Raw genomic sequence first — 7,560 nt, 5'->3', positions numbered from 1 at the left:
TAACCCCTAATCTGCTCTCCCTAACATCGCCGCAACCTACCTACAATTATTAACCCCTAATCTCCCGCCCCCAACGTCGCCGCTACTATAATAAAGTTATTAACCCCTAAACCTAAGTCTAACCCTAACCCTAACACCACCTAACTTAAATATAATATAAATAAAACGAAATAAATTTACTATAATTAAATTATTCCTATTTAAAACTTAATACTTACCTATAAAATAAACCTTAAGATAGCTACAATATAATTTAATAATTACATTGTAACTATTTTAGGATTTATATTTATTTTACAGGCAACTTTGTATTTATTTTAACTAGGTACAATAGCTATTAAATAGTTAATAACTGGTTCCGATGTCATATTCAAGTGAAGCGCTGGGCGGCAATGCATGAGGTCCTGTTCTAGCTTTGGAGCGCGGTTCCCCTAAAAGGAAACATGGCGGCGCCCGGGGTGCTGGAACGGAGCTTCACCGAGCTGAGTGGAGTTGAGCGTGAAATTAGAAGGAAGTTCCGTGATGTCACCTTCCGCCCCGACGTCAGTCCATTGGTTGGAGGCCCAAAGTATAACGAGAGTGCAGGCGGCTACTACTATAAGGAGAGCAGTAATATTCTGTCCGTTACGAGGAACCGCTTCATACACTGGACTACACATGCTGACACCTTGGAGTTGGTGGAACATTCTCTGGATGTTAATCTGCTGAATAACGCTGTTCGTCTTGTAATAACCAACTGCATAATCTTACCTGGAGGCGTTCACGTTTGTGAAACACAGAACGACGTAATCATTTTAATAGTTACAAATCAGACTGTCCACAGGCTGGTCCTTCCACATCCCTCTCGATTGTACAGGAGTGAAGTAATTACAGAAAGCCAGATGCAATCAATCTTTGTTGATATTGGAAAACTGAGCTACAGGGATGCATTAAACAGTTACGTGATTCCAGCAATCCCTGGTCGAGCCCAGAACTCTGCAGCCACAGCAGCCTGGCTAAGCAGTGAAGGAGAGGCCCTGTTTGCTTTCCCCTCGTCATCTGGTGGTATTTGCATGATCAAAATGCCTCCTTACAATGTTGATGGTGTGGTGACCACTGTGGAGCTGAAGCAAACCTCAGTAATGCAGCGACTGTTAACTGGCTGGATGCCAACATCTGTCTGGGGAGAGCAGGGACAGGCACATCTGCCTGTCAGCCTTGCAGTTCATTGTCTCCGTATGTGGTCATACAAGGACCAGATGTGTCTCATGGTAGCTGATATGTTGGAGTTTGTACCGGTTAGTAATGATCTGCGTCAAACCCCTGGGACTGGACACAAACCGAGACTTGTGTTCTCTACTTCAATAGGACTTTATCTTGGAGTATATTTGTACACACCCAGACAAGGACAGTTCTGTGTGTTCCAACTGGTGTGCGCAGAAAGCAACCGTTACAGTTTGGACCATGTTTCTTCGTTATTCACAAATAAGGAAACCTTGGTTGATTTTACTTTTTACTCTAACATCTACTGACATTTGGGCTTTGTGGCTTGATGAAGAAAATCAAACAATTGTGAAGCACATTAATTTTGAGCACAATCAAGAAGGTCAGTGGAATCAGGTTTTCATAAATCCCTTTCCAGATGAAGAACTTAATATTGGAGATGAGCAAGACCCTAGGAAAACTTATCTGGAGTATCTCTTTGCCCCAGGACGCTTTACTATTGCTGCTCTTTTGAAAGCACTACAGATTTTCCAGAGGGGAGTTGCACGAGAGGTAGACCTATCATGGGAAGACCTTAAGAAAGAAGTTATTTTGACTGTAGAAAATGAGCTTCACAGCAGCGTGACGGAGTATGAAATGTCTCAAGAAGAATTCAGGCAGTTACAAGTTGAATACTGGGCTAAATTGTATGCCTGCTGTCTCCAGTACCAGAAAGCACTATCATGTCCTCTTGCACTTCAGGTGCACCCACATACTAGCATGGTGTGCCTTATAAGGGGTATTTGTTATTTTTGGCGTCTTGTTCACTGGTTGATCATTTGTATCTTCTTCCAGCTGAAAATCTTCTTACTGAGGATGAAAGTGTAATTTCAGATGATCTAGATGCTGCTAATGATACGATCTGCTTGATCCAGTGCCTCAGGATGATCGGAGATTATATATCTGCGGATATGGCGTATCTTATGGAAGCATCCTGTTGCCATCAGCAGCCCCCTGAAAGAATTGCAGAGCAGATTTTGGAAGATTTGATAGCAAATTATGTTGAAAATGTTATGGAGGATATTCACAATAAACTGCAGGCTATTAGCTTTGTGCTTCGAGAGATGGACTATGAGACAGTGGACGTGGACAAGAACATGAATCTTGGTCAGCCTTTAAATGTCCGTATGAATCTGTCTACTCTCTTCGGAAGCGCCACAGCAGCTAGTGTGTTGTGTCAAGCAGTTTGCAAAATCTCCATGACACCATTCTTAATTTGCAGAGATTTGCTGATTCTGCAGCATCTTCTCCTGAGACTAGGAGATATGGCTTTTACTGGATGAGGTCAATTGCTTCAGTCTCAAAAGGATCTTATACCACGCACTTCACACATGCTTCTGTCCTACTATGTCATTCGATGGGGAAGCCAGTGTTTGGCTTCTGCAGTTCCTGTTGATATGCTAGAATCCAATCTGCAACATTTATCTGTCCTAGAGCTCTCAGACTCCCCAGCATTTACACCGGGGCACAAAACTGGTTCTGGACCGCAGACGGTTGTGGAATTATTTTTTCAGGACGTGATTCAAAAACTCTTATCTCATCTGTTTTCTCGGTCCACTGTCACTCAGACCCAGAGCCCTCTCAACTGGACTCAGCTCATAACTGATATTACCACTTATCTTCTGCAGCATTTATGGCCTAGTAACCCAGGTTTTTTGTTTGCGGAGTGCTTGATGCAAAGTTGTCAATATACACAGCTGCAGGAATATGTGTGTCTGCTGCAACCATGGTGTCAAGTGAATGTGGGGTCTTGTCATTTTATGATGGCACAATGTTACCTAGTCACAGGAGAAGGGCACAAGGCCCTAGAATGCTTCTCAAATGCTGCATCTGAAGTAGAAAGTGAAGAATTTTTGGAGAAATTAATCCATGTGGAAGATGGGGAACTTGGGTCCTCACCTAGACTTCAGTATTATAACAGGGTGTTACATTTGCTGGAAGATGTAGGGCTGCCAGAATTGGTAATCCAGTTGTCTACTGTTGGCTATAACTGAAGCTATAGATGACCGGCGAAGTGAGGCTGCCCTGAGGACCCGTATTTTTAATCATCACTTGGATATGGGACACAACAGCTATGCATATGATGCATTAACTCAGATACCAGATCAGGGCAGGCAATTAGACTGTTTGCGCCAACTAGTTGTGGTTCTGTGTGAACGTTCTCAGCTTCAAGATCTTGTTGAATTTCCATATGCGAACTTACAAAATGAGGCTGTAGGTATCGTTTAATCATGTGCTCGTGCTGTCGATCTAATGACCCACAATTATTATGAGCTGTTATATGCGTTCCATATAAATAGGCATAACTATCGTAAAGCTGGTACTGTGATGTTTGAATATGGGATGTGCCTTGGTAGGGAAGTTCGAACCTTACATGGACTTCAGAAACAAGTGAATGCTTATCTAGCATGTCTGAATTGCCTGCGCTTGATCCGTCCTGAATATGCGTGGCTCGTGCAACCTGCCTCAGGAGCTGTGTATGAACACCCAAGAGCATCTCCCAAGAGAACCCATTATGGAGAATTGCCCATCATACCCACAGGCCGGCAGATTGATATCTTAGAGTTGCAGGACCTGGAAAAGGAGTATGTTTTGTCACAGATGCGCCTCACTCTGGCACAGTGTGATCCATCTGCTGCAGCAATTGCAGGTAGTTCCGGTTCTGAGGAGATGGTTACTCTTTTAGTACAGGCTGGTCTATTTGATTCCGCTTTCTCTCTGTGACAAACCTTTAAACTGCCTATCACACCTGTCTTTGAAGGACTTGCATTTAAATGCATCAAATTACAAAATGGTGGAGAGGCCGAGCATGCAGAAGCCTGGGCATGGCTTTCAGCAAACCAGCTTTCTTCTGTTATTACCACAAAGGAATCCAGTGCAACAGATGAAGCCTGGCGACTTATGACTGCGTATTTAGAGAAGTACGAATCACAGAACAGTTTATATCATCGTTGTATCATCAATAAATTGCTTTCTCATGGTTTTCCTTTGCCAAACTGGTTGATAAACAGTTATAAGGCTCTCAATAATCTCTTACAATCACTGACAGAGAATAATACAAGCAGCCAGCAGAAGCACACCACAACTATGCTTGAGAAACTTAAAAGAAAACTGAATACGTATTTTGAAAAACTCGACAATGTTACAAAACTAATAGAAAGCCACAAAAATTCTTAATATGGAGAAGTTTACAAAGGACTGATCCCGCTAAAGAAAAGGAGCAGCAGCCTTTTTTTGTAATAAATGCTGAACTGTAACTAAAATAAAAAATAAATAAAATGTTATTGACATTTTGTTATCTTTGTTTAAAAAAAAAATAAACAAAATTATTTTTTTTATAGTGAATTTAATGTTCTTTGAAACTGTCACATCACAATTATAATAAAATTCTTAATTATGAAAAAAAAAAGTTAATAACTAATAGCTACTTAGTTAAAATAATTACAAAATTACCTGTAAAATAAATCCTAACCTAAGTTACAAATACACCTAACAATACACTATCAATAAATTAATTAAATAAATTAACTACAATGATCTAAACTAAAATACAATTAAATAAACTAAACTATAGTACAAAAAACAAACAAACACTAAATTACAAAAAATAAAAAAATATTACAAGAATTTTAATCTAATTACACCTAATCTAAGCCCCCTAATAATATAAAAACATAATTTATGTAAGAACTTACCTGATAAATTCATTTCTTTCATATTAGCAAGAGTCCATGAGCTAGTGACGTATGGGATATACATTCCTACCAGGAGGGGCAAAGTTTCCCAAACCTCAAAATGCCTATAAATACACCCCTCACCACACCCACAAATCAGTTTAACGAATAGCCAAGAAGTGGGGTGATAAGAAAAAAGTGCGAAAGCATAAAAAATAAGGAATTGGAATAATTGTGCTTTATACAAAAAAATCAAAACCACCACAAAAAAAGGGTGGGCCTCATGGACTCTTGCTAATATGAAAGAAATGAATTTATCAGGTAAGTTCTTACATAAATTATGTTTTCTTTCATGTAATTAGCAAGAGTCCATGAGCTAGTGACGTATGGGATAATAAATACCCAAGATGTGGAACTTCCACGCAAGAGTCACTAGAGAGGGAGGGATAAAAATAAAGACAGCCAATTCCGCTGAAAAATAATCCACACCCCAAAATAAAGTTTAAATCTTATAATGAAAAAAACTGAAAATATAAGCAGAAGAATCAAACTGAAACAGCTGCCTGAAGTACTTTTCTACCAAAAACTGCTTCAGAAGAAGAAAACACATCAAAATGGTAGAATTTAGTAAAAGTATGCAAAGAAGACCAAGTTGCTGCTTTGCAAATCTGATCAACCGAAGCTTCATTCCTAAACGCCCAGGAAGTAGAAACTGACCTAGTAGAATGAGCTGTAATCCTTTGAGGCGGAGTTTTACCCGACTCGACATAAGCATGATGAATCAAAGACTTTAACCAAGACGCCAAAGAAATGGCAGAAGCCTTCTGACCTTTCCTGGAACCGGAAAAGATAACAAATAGACTAGAAGTCTTTCGGAAATCTTTAGTAGCTTCAACATAATATTTCAAAGCTCTAACTACATCAAAAGAATGCAACGATCTTTCCTTAGAATTCTTAGGATTAGGACACAATGAAGGAACCACAATTTCTCTACTAACATAGAAACATAGATATTGACGGCAGATAAGAGCCATAGGCCCAGCAAGTCTGCCCGACCTTACCTAACAGTATAAACTTATCTAGTTCGTAGGATAGCCCTATGCTTGTCCCATGCATTTTTAAAGTCCCCCACAGTGTTTGTTGCTACTACCTCTTGAGGAAGTTTATTCCATAAATCAATCACTCTTTCTGTAAAGAAGTGCTTCCTCAAATTACTTCTGAATCTACTACCCTTTAGCTTGAGCTCATGACCCCTTGTTCTTGAATTTTCCATTTTATGTAAAATACCCACAGCCTCAGTTTTACTAAACCCTTTAATGTACTTGAAAGTTGCTATCATATCACCTCTTTCCCTTCTCTCCTCTAAGCTATACATATTTAGGTCATTGAGCCTATCCTGGTAAGTTTTATTTTTTAGACCATGTACCATTTTGGTAGCCCTCCTTTGCACAGATTCAAGTTTGTTAATATCCTTCTGAAGATATGGTCTCCAGAACTGCACACAATACTCAAGATGAGGCCTAACTAATGATCTATAAAGTGGCATAAGAACCTTACTATTTATGCTGCAAATACCTCTACCAACACATCCAAGCATTCTGCTAGCCTTACTCGCTGCATTACTACATTGTTTACTAAGTTTTAAATCATCTGAAATAATAATTCCCAAGTCCTGTTCCTCGTCTGTAACAGTCAGTAAAGTGTCATTGAGTCTGTAATTGACATTTGGATTTTTCTTCCCTAAATGCATTATTTTACACTTTGCTGTGTTAAACTTTAGACCACAGTCATTTGTCCAATCCTCCAATTGTTGTATATCACTTCTCATTTTGTCTACCCCCCCTGGAACATCCACTCTGTTGCAAATTTTTGTATCATCTGCAAAGAGACATACTTTCCCCTGTAGCCCTTTGCTGATATCGCAGATAAATATGTTAAACAAAACAGGCCCCAGAACTGACCCCTGAGGAACACCACTAGTAACAGCCCCCTCTGCTGAATGAACTCCATTTACTAAGACACTTTGTTTTCTGTCCTTAAGCCAGCATTCCACCCAGTTCACAATTTTTGAATCTAGACCAAGGAGATATAGTTTGTGAATAAGTTTATTGTGTGGGACGGTGTCAAATGCTTTGCTGAAATCTAGATATGCTACATCAACTGCTCCTCCCTTGTCTAATACTTTTGTTACATAATCAAAGAAGTCAATTAGATTAGTCTGACATGATCTCCCTGAAGTAAAACCATGCTGATTTTGGTCCTCTAAATTGTTTGTCTTTATGTAAGTCATAATTCTTTCTTTTAAGAGGCTTTCCATTAATTTCCCTACTACTGAAGTTAAACTAACTGGCCTGTAGTTGCCAGATTCTTCTCTACTGCCCATTTTATGAAGGGGTATTACATTTGCTATTCTCCAATCATCTGGGACAGCTCCTGTTAATAGTGACTGATTAAACAGATCAGTTAATGGGACAGTTAGCACTGATCGAAGTTCTTTTAAAACCCTTGGATGAATATTATCAGGACCCACTGCCTTTGTAACATTTATTTTTGATAATGCTAACAAAACCTCATCCTCTGTAAAAAGATTACTGTTAAGCTTGTTTCTATTTTGCGTTGCATCCCTTAATGTAGACATTGTATC

At 39.3% G+C, this 7,560-nt stretch overlaps 1 protein-coding gene and 1 pseudogene across 2 annotated transcripts in view; one reads left to right on the top strand and one right to left on the bottom strand.

Moving 5' to 3' along the window:
- Positions 1-7,560, bottom strand: part of MTX3 (metaxin 3) — a 190,628-nt gene that overhangs the window by 46,132 nt on the left and 136,936 nt on the right. The window lies entirely within an intron of this gene.
- On the top strand, positions 403-4,526 carry LOC128648595 (nuclear pore complex protein Nup160-like; annotated as a pseudogene).

Source organism: Bombina bombina, chromosome 2, assembly GCF_027579735.1.
Source record: "Bombina bombina isolate aBomBom1 chromosome 2, aBomBom1.pri, whole genome shotgun sequence".
Taxonomy (NCBI): Eukaryota; Metazoa; Chordata; class Amphibia; order Anura; family Bombinatoridae; genus Bombina; species Bombina bombina.
Note: the sequence above shows the minus strand (reverse complement) of the source record. Positions and strands in the feature narration are given on the sequence as shown.